The sequence below is a fragment of the Musca vetustissima genome, unplaced genomic scaffold, assembly GCF_032173495.1.
Source record: "Musca vetustissima isolate MV318-11 ecotype Yass unplaced genomic scaffold, APGP_CSIRO_Mvet_v1 utg37729, whole genome shotgun sequence".
NCBI lineage: Eukaryota > Metazoa > Arthropoda > Insecta > Diptera > Muscidae > Musca > Musca vetustissima.
In genome coordinates, this window is record NW_026880270.1 from 65,012 (window position 1) to 82,989 (window position 17,978).

At 33.6% G+C, this 17,978-nt stretch overlaps 1 protein-coding gene across 1 annotated transcript in view; it reads left to right on the forward strand.

The window, feature by feature from the left end:
- LOC133325781 (eukaryotic initiation factor 4A) overlaps positions 1-17,978 on the forward strand; it is a 207,919-nt gene that overhangs the window by 56,448 nt on the left and 133,493 nt on the right. The gene's annotated exons all lie outside the window — the stretch shown is intronic.

Genomic DNA, 17,978 nt, shown 5'->3' on the forward strand with positions numbered 1-17,978 from the left:
CTAGCATATTCCCGCAACATCGTTAGCGAATGTAGGAAATATTTCAACATGTATTATCATATTATTTTATTTTCACAGCAAACAGCTTATGTCAGAAAAACCAATTCACACATTAGTATCGACCATAAACTAAATTTGAGTACCATTTAGTACCAAATGATTCGAGTTCTAAAGGTTCACCCAAATCCAAATTTTCCATTTAGCACACATTATTTCCATAAGTACCCTGTTCAACCATCCAACAAAACTTCATGCATACCCCGATTCTACACCCCCACAATGATTCCAAATTCAAATTTCATAATTCCAACTCTATTGGTTCACCTGCAATTTAAATTGTACCAAATTTAGTACACAGTAGTACAAATTTCCAAAACTTCCTAAATACTTCAATCCTACACACCGACAGTGATTCCAAACCCAAGTTTCAGGATTCCAACTCCATAGGTTTACCCACAATTCAAAGTGTACCAAATTTTGTACACAAAAGTACCAATTCCAAAACTTCCTATTTAACCCAAACAAACACCCCCACAGTGATCCTAAATCTAAGTTTCAGGATTCAAACACTATCAGTTCAGCCACAATTCAATTTGTACCAAATTTAGTAGAAAGTAGTACGAATTTCCAGAACCTCCTTCTTACCCCAAACCAATACCCCCACAGTGATCTAAAATTCAAGTTTCAGGATTCCAACACTATTCAAATTGTACAAAATTTAGTACACAATCGTACCACTTTCCTACATACCCCAATCCTACACCCCCACAGTCATCCTAAATCCAAGTTTCAGGATTCCATCTTTATCAGTTGACCCACAATTCAAATTGTACCAAATTTAGTACACACTATTACGAATTTCTAAAACTTCCTACATATTTCAATTTTACACCTTAACAGTAATCCTGACGCCAAATTTCAGAGTTCTAGCTCTACTGGTTCGCCAAATACAAATGATATCATATTTAGTACTTTTTAGTACTTTTCGTACCCTTCTAGTACGAATTTCCAAAAACCCAGCCTTATCTGTCACATTTGGGCCAAGAGTGACCCTCACCCAAAATTTCAAGATTCTAGCTTCAGCCGTTTCGTCTGGGCGTTGATGAATCGTTAAATCAGTCAGTCAGTCAATCACTTTACTCTTTTATTGGTATAGATAATAAGAATAATAATAATGATATTAATAATAATATAAGAATATTAATAATAATAGCATTTCATTCTCAAGACTTTTTCTCTTCCATTCATTATATTCGAAGTTTGAATTACAGTACACCTCTAAATTATATTGGAAAATTTAAGTACACCCCAATTTATGACCCATTTTAATTTGGTCAATATGCCATACGAACCTGTCAATATGCCACTAACTCCCATATATCGTATTATTCATGTGAAATGTTCAAGGAATATTCCTTTAATACAGTCGAGTACGCTTTTAACGAACATCGGTTATAACGAACTTCAACAATATCGAATATCAAAAAGAGCACAAAACCTACCCGTTTCTAACTGAGTTATTTCCTTGGTCCTTACTAATTCGCTATAACCGTACCCTACTGTAATTTGCAAATATTTTTTCCGGTGTATGTGAATCCGGTACAGAATTTATATTCAACTGTGTTACATTGACATCTACCAACAAATATTAGTCTTGTCCATTTTTTGGATTCATGATAATCCTCTAAAAAAATCCACTCCATTGTCCTGCAAATCGCCACTGTTTACTGTAAACATTATGTCTAATCTTTAGCGAAGAGATTGTATTTGGTATTAGACTACACAAATATAGAGCCTACGGAATTAGAGCAAAAGAAGTTTAAATCTGGCGACAATTCGAGTAGATTTAAATACTAAGGTCGCACACATGCAAAAAGTGTATATTCTGTCTGTCTGTATGTATGTATATTTGCAAAACAAACAATGGAAGGACAGTTGCCTGTCTTGGTCATAATCCACAATAATTGCTCTCAGCCAAGGAACAGGTCGGTTATGTTACGATTTTTCTATGTCTACAGCTATTGTTGAAGAATATCGAAAGAAAATAGTTTGAGAAGGCTAGAACGAAATTTGTTAATTTGTGTGGCAGTCAGCCAGTACTCGTGCTCCTCCGGCATTTCGCATTTGCAACATTGAAATTAGATATTTTCAAGCTAGTATCGGTTTCTCTTGGAAACTGATGGCATTTTGACAGACACTTTTGATTGAATTGTGTTGAAAAATGTGTGTTTATAGTTTACTAGAGTAGACTAAAATTGGCCAGAACAAATTAAATGTAGATTGTATATAATAAAAGCAAAAACCACATCCATTCATAAATTGCAGAACGCAGAACAGACAAACGCAGACCTTTATTAGACTAGGGAGACCTAAATGATTAATTACGATTCTATGGGTTAGAGATTCAGTTTTATTACTCGTTGGTCGTATAATAGAAGAAAGGGACAACGAACAGCTACAACACCAACTAATATTTAGCTGCCAATACAGGGTCAATGCTATGCTATCGATTACATAGATTGCTGTTTGATTTGTCTGATTCGGGGTCTATTTAGTTTGTCCGTTGGTCGGCATTGTAATTGATATCTTTGTTTTGCAGAACTGCGGCTGCGAGCGAATCCGAATGAATGTTCTTTTCAATTTCAAACCCGCAGTTTTTGTTTTAATTTTTTGTGTAGAATATGCCAAAATTTCCACGGAGACCAACTGTTTTGTCTTTCGATCATTTTGTTGTAACTGTTCAATTGAATTCTCCGAACGTTTTTAAATAGAAATAATGCTGCTTTCCCTCGCTTTTTTCTATGCTTCCCGATATGGTTGAATTTGTAGTCGTATTTGTTTTTATTTATTTGTGGATTCGTGTCGATATCCAGTGGTATTGTGTCAATGCGTGACAAGGCCACCTGGTGGCCGATGCCGCCGAACATATCGAATTACTTCTAGTGATGTGAAAATTAATCCTTTTTTACGCGACCAAGTTCATTGTGCACATAATGATTGTCGGCTGTTCTCTTTATCGCTAACAAGTACTGGTGGTAATTGCACACTTGGCAAATTATTTGAGTTTGCTGCAAGTGATGTTAGTTTTTCCGCTTTTTTTTTCAAATTCAGATGGGAGATTTTCCGATGTAAATATATATTGCCGAAATTTAAAAATGATAATAAATAAGAGTATTTTTCAGAAAGAATGAATTTTCGAGGATGTGGGAATTGTGAATTTTCGAGAGTTCGACCATATACTACATTTCTGTCAATTGGGCTGTTAGGTGCATCATGTGGTATCAAACAGTGGGCGAAATATGTTGCTCAAGTATATATGTTTTATTCTGTTGAATATAATTTATATAGGTCCACGTTTTGATATAGCCCCCTCATAACTCTGCATCGAATTTAAGGTAAATTAATGTTTTTTTTAACATTTCTTAACTTTGGTTTTTTGTTAATAATTAATCTGGGGGTATAAGTCCACATTACAAGTATTTATGAATGTATGTGCACGTTTAAAATATCAACTGAAATTTGCTTCGCGGCGGTTTTATCAAGTTTTAGAAACACTTCGATGAGTGTTTTCCTTTTGATGAGCATTATTTTAAAATTGTAATAAAATGAAAAAGGGCAATAAAAGTCAGATGAACATTTTGGAGCAGCTTCCTCGGAGTGTGTACTTTAAAGCAAAAAAATTGAATGTTGGGCAAGGCAGAGCATGCAAGTTGGAGCATATACAAAATTATATTAATGGAGAAAAATTACATATAAATATGGAGAGTTTTTTTAGAATTTTAATGCATAAAATAAGCTTATTTGTTTTAAAAAGTCGCATATCACAATTACCTGATAAACTTGATATATGAAATATAAACAGCCACTTTTCCTATATTATGTGGCGATAAAACCAAAATCAAAAAACTCGATTTTATCAGCCACGATAAAAACCTTCAAATCAATGACCAACATAAATAAAATTATATATTTTTTCTATGTTTGAATACTGCAAAATTGTTCTAAAATATGTGGTGGTTACTTTTTGGACCTTTTTCAGCTATATTTGAATTTTGCCCATTGTTTATCGGATGGAATTATATGTGGAAGCTATAATAAAATTTTAATCGATTCAATACACACTATATATATATATATTTTTTTTTTTGCAAATTTTCTCACAAAACAGTGTACAGTTGGAATCAAATTTATTGTTCAATTTCTTTTTTTTTCGACATCATTTTCTGAAAACGGTAGTTGCGCTTTTTCTTTTTCAAAAAAAAAAATTCCCAACACTATATTCTGATAATAGAAACTACTCCAAACTGTGCGAGCAAACATAATTTAACCCTCACAAAATAATTGCAAACATTTTGTTCATAAATATTTTTACCCTGTCCCATTTCACTAAAAAAACGTTCGCCAGCAACCATAAAAAGGTATGTCGTGTAATGTGATATTTTTCAGAAGGAAACCATTGAAAAATGGATGTACTTGCAGCGAAATAAAACGGTAGGTAGTTGGTTATCCTTTGACAGGATATGGTCGTTAAGGTATGGCAGAGTACAAAATAAAAAAAGACAGTGCACCAAAAAGTGCAGCGATTTCACAATTCTCACGAATTGTGACCAATATCAACTAAGGCTTCACGAAATTGGAAAAGAAGGGAGCCAACAATTTGTTCGGAAATTTTGTGAATTAATTTACGTGAAAATGTCAAAGGTCAGTTTTACGATAAGTGACATATCGCGTCTTGATATTACTTGTTAACAAGAAGAAGTGAAAATCAGACAGATGTTGCCAATAGATGTTTGAGTGGTTTGTAATTTTGTAACATTTCAAAAATCTCCTTTCTTCGGGTGATTGACAGCTCCCCCATGTGTTGGTCGCATGAAATGACATCTTAAAATGCGATTATTATTGATTGCTGCAAACAGTTCTCCACGTTGATGCTTAAGCCGGAAATGCACCGTTACCATCAATGAAGTGCATCTAACCAGGCATTAAAAGGAACAACAACAATCAGTGGTGCTGCTTGTTTTCCTCTGGTTGGCGGCGGACAGTATCTGTTTGTACAGATGAACATACATACATATGTCAGATGTCTTAAATGACAAGTGTAAACGAAAACCCCAAAGAAGATGTGCGAGTGTGCCTAGAAGAAAGTGAGCGCCGAATGTCAAAGAGTTGTCATGACCTTTCCCTTTCTCTAAATAATTCAAAAGTGCAGCAGCAGTGCAGTGAAGATTTTTTAACAGAAACTGAAAGTGTTTCACATTGTCGGTAGGCCGAGTAATTTACTGGAACTGTCAATGTCTAAATATCGAACAAATATTCATTTCTTGATATGCGGTAAATTTCAAGGAAATCTCAAAAGACAAAATATAGTTGAATTGCTGTGGGGGGAAGAGGAGAGAGAGAGACAAACTAGACCAACAAATTTCCTTGTTTAGTATTTTGTGGTTGGCACTCAACTTGAATGTCAAACAAATTATGACAAGTTCATAATAATACTGTGGGAGCGATTTTTAAGTGTTTTATGGATACACTCCGGCCTGCCTGACTGTCTGTCTTTCTGCTTTTCATATCACCAATTCAGCCTTTAAAAATAGACGAATAGATGAATGGATGTGATGGATTATAATCATTACTTTGTTGTTTTGTTTGAATGACATATTATTTTCAATGTTTTCCATAGAAATATGTTTTATTCGAATACTTTACTAATGTCAACAACAAGCTAAATACAGAAATATCGAAAAAATAACCACAATAACTGATGAAGAGGTGACACATCTTTGATGTGACAGTTGTCACTGACATGTGGCTAAAATGAGCAGTGCGGGGTTATTTTTAGCAAATATAATTAAAAATATTTTGTAAAGACATAGTTCATAGTAATTGAGATTTAAAAATTGTTATCAGGCGTGGTGTACGGTATGAGGGGTTTTTAAATTTTTTGTATTTTTAAAATTTGTAAATACCGTAATGGTTTAGGCTATAATAGTATCATAAGCGAGTAAGAAAACAAAAAATGATACACTTGGTATAAAAAGATTTCTCTTTTTTTATACTTACAAATTCAAACAACCTCAAAAATAATTTTGGATAAAAAAATGTGTGGAAAGAGCGGTACTATTTTTTTACAGAAAAACTCTATAATAATGGTTTGGACTACATAGATTGACCTAAACCTAGTACGGCCCTTGTGATTTCCATTAGTAACGAATGTTACCGAACACTTGATGAATTGATTATTCAGATCTGACCTAGCACTAAATTAATAAGCTTTTATAAAAAATTAAAAAAAATGGAATTTTTAAATGGCACCTAAAACCGGAAGATTTAAAAAATATAATATAAACATAAAAAAGAGTCAATACCACAACCGATAAAGGAAAAATAAAGTCTTGATGATAACATAAATACACCCAATACCCCATTTTTATAATTATCATGTATACATCTAGTTTGTGTCAATGACCTGCTCTACGGGCAGCTACATCTCTTTAAGGTTTATTTCACCTCAAAATGTTTGTATGTATTTCAAAAACTTTCTTCAGTTCTCAAGTCTGGAATTGTTTATTATTTTATTTATTTAATTATCGGCTGATTTTCTTCATACGCACATCCACTGCCATTGGCAACACCTTGCGTCACCTTGACAACGTCTTAAGCCTGCAAGGTATGCACGTGTATTCCATATCTCTGTGTCATGCCAACTGCGCTCATTTCTAACCAATTTACCACCCACCATTAGAGAAGAGTCATACAAACATCAGGCACCGAACGTTGCCTGTCACTTTTGATGGATTCTTTAAAAGTTTACTTGTTTCGAATTGCCTCTAAACTCTCGATGCCAAAAATGCCAGAGTTTATGTCGAAAGTTGCCGCTCGCTGGTTTATTTGGATCAAGGCACACGTGCAACATTTCATGGTACATATTTATTTAAATGTAAAATCCTGGAAAGGGGTGGCAGACGTTCATCCCCCTCAACTTTTCGTTGTTGATGCGGTAGATGATGATATTATTTGGTTGTATTATGGACTGGTTGATGAATGGAAGGTGGTCTTTAATTAAATTAGTGTTTCACAGCTAAAATAATAGCTTGTGGAACATTGTTATTTTTGGCTTATCGCTCTTGAAGAGTTCGAATTAAATAATTACACTTGATTGCATCCCCTTGACACGCACTTCGACCCGGGATGCCGGTCGTGATATTTGCGGTACATGTGTTGACAGAGGGTGGTGTGTGAAAGCAATGCTGTGTTATTATTTCAGATTTAATACTCCGATTAATTTGTAAACAAACCTCCGGATAGGAAATATTTGGTAAAGCTTATTGCTATAGGAATGGTGGAAGCAAAGACACAAAGGAGTACTATTTGGCTATTTTCAGATTCTAGTTAGTAATATTGTGATCAAGATTTTGTGTTGTTTTAATAGCATTTTGGTCTCTGTTTATTTTGGAAATAATTCTGAAGTGAAGTTGGCTTCTTTGATTGAGAAACACACAGTAAACATAGAAAAGCTAATTGTTTCCATTATGTCGTATATGTTTTTGCTCTTTTGACATATGAAAATTGATAAATTTAATTTGTTATCGTTAACTTTTATGGGAAACTTTGGAAATTGAAATTAACATAATCATATGTTTCTGTTTATTCCCAAAAGACATAAAATTCTAACAAATTATACAACTTCTCCCAAAACACAGAACTCAAGTATCCTCACTTGGTATCCTCACACCCACCCAAAACGTGTTAAGTTACCATCAAAACTCAATGACACTCTTGCCACTTACAATGTCATCATTCATTAGGGAGAACAACAGCAAGCAACAACAACAACAAATATCCATGTAACAAGGATTGACTTTGAAAGCATAAGTGTGACAATAGAGATAAATATCTTTACAGGCTTATGAGCCAGCTGCTCAGATAGAATGTGAGGGTAGGGCTTTTGTATCCGCAGGAATATTAATAAAAATAATTGTGTTTAATGTCGACACTCCCCCATCGTTAGGTTGCTGTATCTGGTTTTCGAGAAGCTTTAAAGCCACATCCAATTTAAAGGACACATGAAAGAAAAATATATTCAAGTGGCAAGGCAAGTCAATGAATATCCTTCCTCCCTTGTGTGATACCCTCAATGGTAAACCGAAGGAGGGAGGAAACAAATACTGAGAGCGATGAGGTAGAAATGTTAGAGGAATGGGGGAAAATGAAAACAAAACCGTGTTTTATGGCACTTATTTATTAACACTCTATTATGGGTTTGTGGCGACTGGTAGGCTTTTCAGATTTTCGTCTATGTTTTATGAGTCTCCAGGGTATAAATTAGCCGTTGTTATGGTCGTCACAATTGATTGTAACAGATGTTTTTTCTCTCTCTCTCTCTCTATAAAATAGAGAGTTTATTTTAATATGAAATAAAAAACAGCAGACTTATTTACGGGGAAATAAAAAGAGACACCAGTAGTGTTCGAGTGGAAAATGCTGTATTTGGGAATTCAAAAATTCAGGGATTTTGAAATATCTCATTAAACTCAGAAGGAATTCCATGTATTGCTGGATCTGAAAATTGCATGCTTGATTTTTATGAAACTATGTGTCAGCGACTGAATTATATTACAATATTCAACATAATCGGAAAAAAATTATTTGAAATGTTTTTAAATTTTTGGATATGGCAGGGAAACTAGCACAATTGGCCAATGGGAACTTTTCACGGCCGAATGCTGTGAAGAAATATGAATAGGACCAATGCCACAATATTCTTCGGAGTATGTCCGAAGGATCACAAAAAATATTGTTTTAAATAGAATAAGGAATGTAGTCATGTGCAATCATATATTTACAAATTTTTTAAGTACCTTAATTTGCATTTTCCTAGGGACAACTTTCTACACCCATTTTAAAGATTGATTATTTAATTTTTTTGCCTTTTTTATTTTATTTTTCTTTAAAATATTTGTATATATTTTATTGATTGTTTACACTATTAGGTCTAAAGAATTGCGAAAAACAAATAATTTTGTTGTTGATTTTATATTGGATTCTGATAACAATTCAGTGTATTGGTCATCAGTGGCAACATCAGATTTCCAGACAATACAAATATTTATATTTGATTCCTGATTGTATTTAATGTGAGGGAGCAAATTGTGTCAGGTGGGAATGTACAAACAAGTCGATCGTTGGAATGTAAAGAAAAGTTTTCATCTATCTGAAGAAAATGCCAGCTTTTTATTTAATTTTCAATATAATTTTTATTTCTTTTAAGTTTCGCCAATTTTAAGGATTGCTTAGATTTTCACTTGAAAAAATATATGTCTTAGAGTAATCAATTCAACCCCTTTGTTGCTTCAGATCCATCAGGTAAAAACGGCGCCTATAATTAATTGGATTACAAAATTTGTTGCCGGCATTTGACCTTTTACAAATTTAAGGATAAAAATGTCATAAATAATTTTTAAGAAATGTCAAGTTAATTAAAGAAGGAACTATTTTTTCCGCAATTATTTGGTTCACTTAAAATTCACATTGAAATTCTATTTTTTTTACAGAACAACCTTTAACCCGTGTAACCTTAAGATATTTAACCCCTTGACTTATGACTTTTTTGATTGGGACCAAAATGTGACCCCTGTGGATCACATAACCTAAAATTATGGTGCATATCAAGACAAAATTGCTGAAATATATTAATACTCGCAGTGTCAATTGTAAGAATTTTAAAAGATAAAAAATTTACCCGCTTAGACGAAGCATGTGTTTTTCAAAGGAAATATGAAATTGTTGCATAACTTATTTTTAATTGAAATAAAAAATGACCTTGCGAGTTCATATGTTAATTAGTTTCAAAAGAATAAAAAAAATTCTTTTTAAAACTTACTTTTATGACACATAACAGTTCAATTATGAATACGAAATAATAAAAAAATATTTTAAACAAACAAGTACAAATGAACCTATTATTTATTTAAAATGCTAAAATAATTTAAATATTTTTTATTCTAGTTTCTGGTCATAAGTCGCAACAATTTTTTCGATTCGAAATTTACAGATACAGACTGTATATGTCTTATTATTAGTTCGAGTTAACGCAATCAAATATTTCTTAAAAAATGTCAATCTAATTAAACGGCAATTGTTATATTCTATGGATTTTCTTCCCAAAAAATTGGAGACAATATTTCTCACAACCGAAGAAATGACAATTGCAATCAACTATGGCCTTTTAACCCTTCACCTATGACTTGTTCTTAACCCTTTAATTTATTACTGATCAGTGAACGACATTTGCAATTAAAGATTACCCTTTAACCCCAAACCTATGCAAACAATCTTAACCCTTTAAGGAATTACTGTTCAGTGATTTAAGGAAACCAACAGCCTTTTTCTGAAGAAAATTTAAAAAAATTACAAAACAATTGGAAAAGGATAAATTTAGCGTTTGCAATTAAAAATTATACTTCAACCCTTTACTAAATCTTAACCCTTTAATTCATTACTGATTAAAGGAAAGAAATCCATAAGAAAATTTTGAAAATTAAAAATAAATTATGAAATAGGGTTGATTTTCTCTTGAAAAGAAGTTGCATATTTAGTTTGTATTTCCATTTTTCGCATTATATTAATGTTGAAATTAATTTGTATTTCAATACGAAGTTGTTGATCTTAAGATTTGTAAGTCAGCAAACTACAGTCAAAGGTGATGTAAATCTAAGAAGTTACATTCTAGATTTGACCTTAGATGTAACCCTTAAAGTATGTGGATTGGACTTAAAAACTCTATTCGAAAATCTTCAGTAAAATTCATAAAAAGTGAATTCAAAATAATTTTCATAAATTACGGTCATCTAGCCGATGAAAAATATATTTACCGTGGAAGAATAGTTACCAGTTGACGTTGTTCTATTAGATTTTATTTTCTCCTTATTATGCAGCCTGTTGAACTGATAAAATATAATATTTTCATACAAAATATGTATTTTTACAATAACAATTTTCATATTGAACCAAGGGGTCCACCCCGAAACAAAGTCCTGTGTACGTTAGTGGTGTAAGTCAAATATTAAAAATTAGTTTTTTTTCCTGACCATAGAGTGATTTTGCAATATCCATAGGACGGAAGACATTTGGATGTGCAAAAACATTAATAATAAGAAATGAAGCGATAAAAAATTTTATTTATGTCTTAAAAAGGGTTGTAACACTTCGCAATTGAACGAAGAGTGTTTGAAGATCGTTAACCTTATATACCAACCTTTGACTCTAACGACCTTAGATGTAACCCTTGTAACTAAAAAATGTATTTAACCCTTACCTCTGACACTGCAATTTGCAACCTTTGCCCTTTTTTACAAAATTAAAAAAAAATGAAAAACTTTCACATTTTTATGTGAAAACCTTAATTAAAGAAACCTTTAATATTTTTGGCCGGCCCTTCTCTAAATATCCCAAAAACTTAACAATTATTCTCAATATAAATTGCACAAAGTTCCTTAAATTATTGTATTGGGGTTTCTTCGCAAATTTCTTGTCAAGACTGGGAAGAATCATTTGAAAATCGTAGAATTGATTTTATAATCAAACATTTCCAAGCGTTTTTTTTGAATATCGTAGAATTGATTTTATAATTAATCCCTAAACAATTTCCAATCGTTGTTTTGATATTTGTATTGGGTTTTCTTCGCGAATTTCTTGCCAAAATCTTGAAAGAATAGTCTGAGAATCGTACAATTGATTTTAAAATCAATCACTAAAACATTTCAACTCCTTTCCGAGATATTGTCATTGAATTATTGACGACTGACCACCCAATATCTATGCAAGAGAACTGTAATTAATCGGGATAGACTATTTTCTTTGCACTCTGCTAATGACGCATTCACTGTTCAACAAAATCTTCTGCATCAGCGATCACTTCATAATTTGCACGATCTCTACACCATCACCAACATGTACTTATCGGCTACAAGCCAATGCAATGGCCTGCACTTCATCAGCCCCCATCGGCATCAGCATTTTCATTCCAACTACGGTTTTATGAAAGAGAATTTTAAAGCGTAAAATTTAATTAACACTCGGGAGGTCCAAGACGATCAAACTGATCGTAAATCTTTTGCAGCAACAAGACAAACAACCAATAGATGTTAATAGCAGATATTGAAGGATGTTGATATGTGTTTGGATCAAGAGGGGGGCGTGACGTGTCGAGGGCACTACGTACTCGTTTGTAGTGAAGCGATAATGGTGGTGCGCACGATCAGCACGTACACGAAGAAGACGGCGACCAAAGTGAAAAATGCAAATGCAACATGGCGCAAGATCGCCACGAACTTCAGGAAATAATTCAAAATGCTAAGAAAACAAAACAACAACCACAACAAAAACAAAAACAGACATTGCTGAAATACAGCAAAGGACAAGGCAAATATATATGTACAAAGGAAAACACTACTACAACAGCATACCACCCGGCAACAACTATAGTTGGTGGCCGACCATTGACGACGATGCAATATTCTTTAAGAGGCAACAACAACAACAGCAACTGATGGAGAACAGACAACAACAAAACAAAATTAAATGATGAGGGAGTGCAATGATGAGGGCAATGTTGCAGTTGCTGGTGGTTGTGGTACTCATCGTGCTATTGCCTGTGGCGGTGGGGTGTAATATGAGTAAAATTATGCAAATGCAACAAATTGTGGAACGAAAAAAAGATTTGTTGAATATAAACGGTCGAGGAACCACCAAACAATACTCACGCGTACGACGTGCAGGGGGACGGCAATGAGAGAGGAGGCTATCGTTTTATTCATTGGAATGGTGGTTTCTTCCACTTCTTACGTTTTTCATAGATGCTATTTGGGGAGTTGTCCATGGCATGGACAAAACACAGTGTTGTGTAACTCGAATATTGACTGTAAGAGCATTAAATCCTGATACCGAGGAAATTAAATGTGAAACAAATGGAGAAACTAAGGATTGAATACCCAAAACTAATTGTGAACAAACTGCGACCAATATTACCGGACTACTATAAGGCTGATGTATTACTAGGTACATGGCAGGGTTGACATACATATAAGTAGACATGAAGAGATGATGTAGGATAGCGGAGTTTAGATAGTCGGTAGACGTATGGTTGATTTTCTAGAATATAGTAGATCAGATGTGAAAACTAGAAGGTAAATATTACATTATTAATGGGTGTGCTAAACCAAAGACATAATTGGAGAAATTTTAATATATTTCGACTGGAGTAAATTTAAGTAGATGACTTCATTAAGTGCCTCGTCGATGGGTAAATTGTTTTGGGTTTTATCTCAAGCACTGTAAGAGCTTTACACACAACAACAATATTTTATTGTCTGGACTCGTAAGACTGTGCACAGGCGTTTTATTAAATTCAAACATTTGACGCTTTAAGATCGCTGTGGTAGATATAATTGACGACATGTTGTCTCACGATCGTGCTAAAGTGATTTAAAGTCCCTCGTTGCTCCCACACACACACACACACACACACATGCAAACCTATTACCAATATAATGGTCTGACTGTCGTACATAGACGTACTCCTGGGCCCTGGCAAATTTTATGCCGCACACTCTGTGGCAGATCACTTTCAAGCGGAAAATTATCATTGACTGTTTGACTTGGTCTGTGTTAATATGCCACAGATTCGTTTAGAGCCGTCGATGTCTTGGCTAAATATGAAGACCCAACCGGCGATAGCTACGCATGCGCACCATAACAAATGAGGGCCTTAACAACAACGTGACAGTTGTAATTAAATGCCAAGATTTTTCGGTAATCAACATCAATTGGCAGGAAAATTCTCACAGATAGTTGACCGCCATCTATTCGTTGTATGGAGGAGCTGTGGTATTAATCATCAGTGATCTTCGGTCAGGGAAACTAGCAATTCATCGAATTGAATGTCCGTCCAGTAGCAGCGATCAACTTGCACAACACCCCAACAAAAGACGGACTGACAGACACTGCTGTCCTACATTCGAATAAATTTTTATTAATGAATTTGCTGTGCAATTTGTTGTCGTCATGTTTTGCTTTGCTAGTGTGCTTTTAAATGTCAGCATTATGGTCAAATGTTTTTTTTTGTTTTTCGTATTTTTAATAATTGTCAGTGAGTACGTGTGTGTGTGAAATGGTTTACTTGGTGTGCCATATAACTATGACAAGTGTGCAGTTTTGTGAAATGATCACATGCGGAAGTTTTTCGCATCCCAACTAGACATTATCATGAATTGAGCTGTAATTTGTTGGGAAATGGGACAATTGATATTCGTCTAGCGATTAATTATATGATTTTGAATTACAGTATACAATTGTAGGTCAGTTAATGTGATGAAAATACTTAAAAACTTATTCCCTATTTCGGGTGAAAGCACACAATACATCACAAATATACATCAACAAATATGTCTTATTAATTCACCCCCTAATATTTTATCAAGAGTGTAACATCTATTTAATTTGCTGATCTGTATGCATTTCCTTGAATTTTTCCTCCATATTTCAATGTTTAGAGCGGTCAACATCTAAAGGATATCCCCAATGCTTTTGTTGAACACAGGCATCAATATTTATGAAAATATTTGCCGTACTTGTAGAGTAATTCCAAGTTTGTTGTGATACTACTTAGCATTGTTGAAGCCAAATCTGTACGTTTCGGTAGCAACTTCATAAATAAGCAAACACACATTATTAGTCAACATTTGAAAATAAACAAAAGTTCACGTTTTTTTTGCTAAGTTCGCGTGATATAAACTGCTGCTTCACAGCTCCTATCGTTATGCAGCAGACCCCACAGAGTAGTCAAACCTTTTTGAAGTTAAGAATGAAGCTGCTATACACGGCTGTGTTTGTAATTCAGATTATGCTCAACTTAAAGCGTTAAAAGAAGCATGGACATCTCCGGAATAGCAGAAGATTTTTTTCCATTTGTTGTACAATGTTTATTTTTGTTGAAGGGATATTGTTTGTAAGAGTATTTTTTTGCAACTGTATGGATGACCACCAACCAAGTTCTTGAGAATTGCAAAAATTCACTTTTTCTGCTCTATAACACATTCCTTAATGACCGCAAGAATTTTGTAATTACAACGACTAAATTGGTTGGCTTGTTGTGGCAGGGTGTCGGCAATAACACAAATAAATTATGCAACTGATTGCGAATTGCATATTGAAGAGAAAAAAACTGAGCAAAGGAACAGTAGCGAACAGAAGCTTATGTTTACAAACCCGAAAAAAAAACAACCAAAACGAAGTCATTTTGAAGGAACAGATAAAGTGTATAGCAAATTGGCATAAAGAACTAAATTTGCATCGAAATTTAGTTATGATATCAGTGCAAATAATTAAGTCAGATTTTTCTTCAATGCAATATATTAACAGTTTTAGAAACATTCTCTCATATTCATCATTTTTAAAAAAAGGAGTTGATTTTTTTTTGGAAATTTGTACTGTGAAACAATCACAACGAATAAGGTATGATTTTCGAAACATAAATATTTCTTGCTAAAAACTATTTACTGAGTAATGTGTAGTTTAAAAGTTATAGAAGAAATTTGAATTAAAGTATAAATTCATTGAATAAATGAAATGTAAATTTTTCGCGGGGTATTACAAAAATATGTTGTTGGGGATCTGCCAATCCATTGGATTACGAAATTGAAATAGACCTCATCGATCTCGATAAATATTTTATCGATGAGGTCCCATCTCCACCAAAAAAAAACGTCACTCTTCTTCTTGAAGTTTACAAGCAAGTGGATATAAAATTTGAAGTTAATATTTCATCAATTTGAAATCAATAAAAAAGACCGACAGTGTCGGATTTTTGAATATTGAATTGAATTGTTTGAAGTGTGTTTAATTTTCAGTCAACAAAACGTAAGTATCGTCTGAACACTCGTTGTAGTTGCAAATTTATATTGTTGTCCGTAATTTTAGATTCTAAAACTACTCAGTAGATTTAGAATCCCTACAAGTCCTTTCGACTGTATCGGAACTTGTACCTATGTATTGTATATGATCAAAAATGAGCCTAATTTGTATATGTGCTTAGAATAATAAATACTATTTATAAATGTTTTTACCGAACAGAAATTATATACACTATAGCCCCGAGTTGCGTCATCACCATTTCCGTCGACTTAAAAAAAAAATAAAAAAATATTTGCGTTGGTCCGAGCTGTATAGTTGTCGCACAGGTTTTTTTCAACCTGTGCGATTTCCGCTAAATCTGTAACATTGAGTAGTTCTATTTTTTTAACTCCAATAAGTTAAGATAAAAATTCAGATATGAATTTCAAAATATTTAAAATGGGATTTTGGTTGGTAATTGCTGTTGGGAACTTCAAAATAAATAATATGAAGCGATTCCATATACTGAAAAAATCTGTAAAGATGACTATGGTCGGATATATGAGGCGTTATCTGGTTTAATTACAAAATGTGAATTTCAAGAAATAGATGAGTGTATCGGATAACCAAACTTCTGACATAGCGTCAAATTAAAGCTAATATCATAAATTCTAAAAGAGTAATATCCTAATTTTAATGCCTTTATGTAGATATTTATTAAAATTTAACATGAGCACTCAATAAGTAAGAAAAAATGTTGCGTTGATGAACATTCAGGTAATTGTATAAAATGTCATTTTTATATCGGTTAAATGAATACATTTTTACTACATGGGATATCACTGGTAAATATTAGGTTGGGGAAAAATAAATCCATTATTCTTATATGAACTTTAGGCCAAATATGCACAGTTTTGATGTACGTGTTGTCATTCTCTCTCATAGAAGTCCTGGTCTCTATTTGCAAAAAAACTCTAGTAGTCGATTTTCACGATCCTCCCAGATACCAATTTTTTATCAATAACGAAATTTTCCAATGCAAAAAAAATATATGATAATCGCTTGGTGCCAAGTCCGGACTGTATGGCGGATGCATTAAAACTTCCCAACCAAGCTCCCGAAGTTTCTGGCGAGTCACTGCAGACGTCTGTGCCCTATCGTTGTCCTGGTGGAACACGACACCGCTTCTGTTGGCCAATTCTGGTATATTGCTATCTTCAAACGGTCCAGTTGTTGACAGTAGAGATCAGAATTTAGCGTTTGGTCCACCAAATGCATAGCAGAACCTTCCTGGCCGTTAGTCCTGGTTTGGCCACAGTTTGAGGTGCTTCGCCGCTCTTTGACCACGATGGTTTACGCACAGGGTTATCGTATCGTAACAAATGGGTCTCACTCAGTTTGGCCAAGGCTTCGCAGATGGAGATTCGATCCACCCTATTTTTTCTGGTAATTAGTGTGGCACCCAAACATTGAGCTTATTTTTTAATCCAGCTTCGTGTAAATGCTTTAAAACAGTTTTATGGCTGATGTTACGACTGCTAACAGCCGGTCAATTTCGATAATTTCTCCGATTTTATCGACATTTTCGACGAACGGCCTAATGGATTTCTTTTTCCCCATCCTAATATATGTATATACCCAACGTTAAGGTATAAATATTTACGACCTATGGATGCAACTATGTAGGCATAAATTTACTATTATTCGTTCACAAAGTGTGTTCCATAACTTTTTAACAGCTATATGTTTCTATAGGACACTTCGCCGTGGGGTATTTATACACAATTTGAAAAATAAAATAAATACACTAATATCAAAATTTTATATATATGAACCACATATTTCTGCAATACTTAAGGAGAGAATTTCTGCACAACTTAAATTTTTCCTTTAAATACCTTTCAGGCCAAATAAAAAATAACTCCTTATTTTATAGACAATATAAATTTGAAACGAACTATCAACGGATGGACCATATAACAAACTCTGTCGATGAAATAATAAAAGTATATACCAAGAATCCAAATGTGTAGCATTTTCTGTGGGCGGAGCTTCAATTCGACAACAAATGCCAGAGCAAAGAGATAAACACA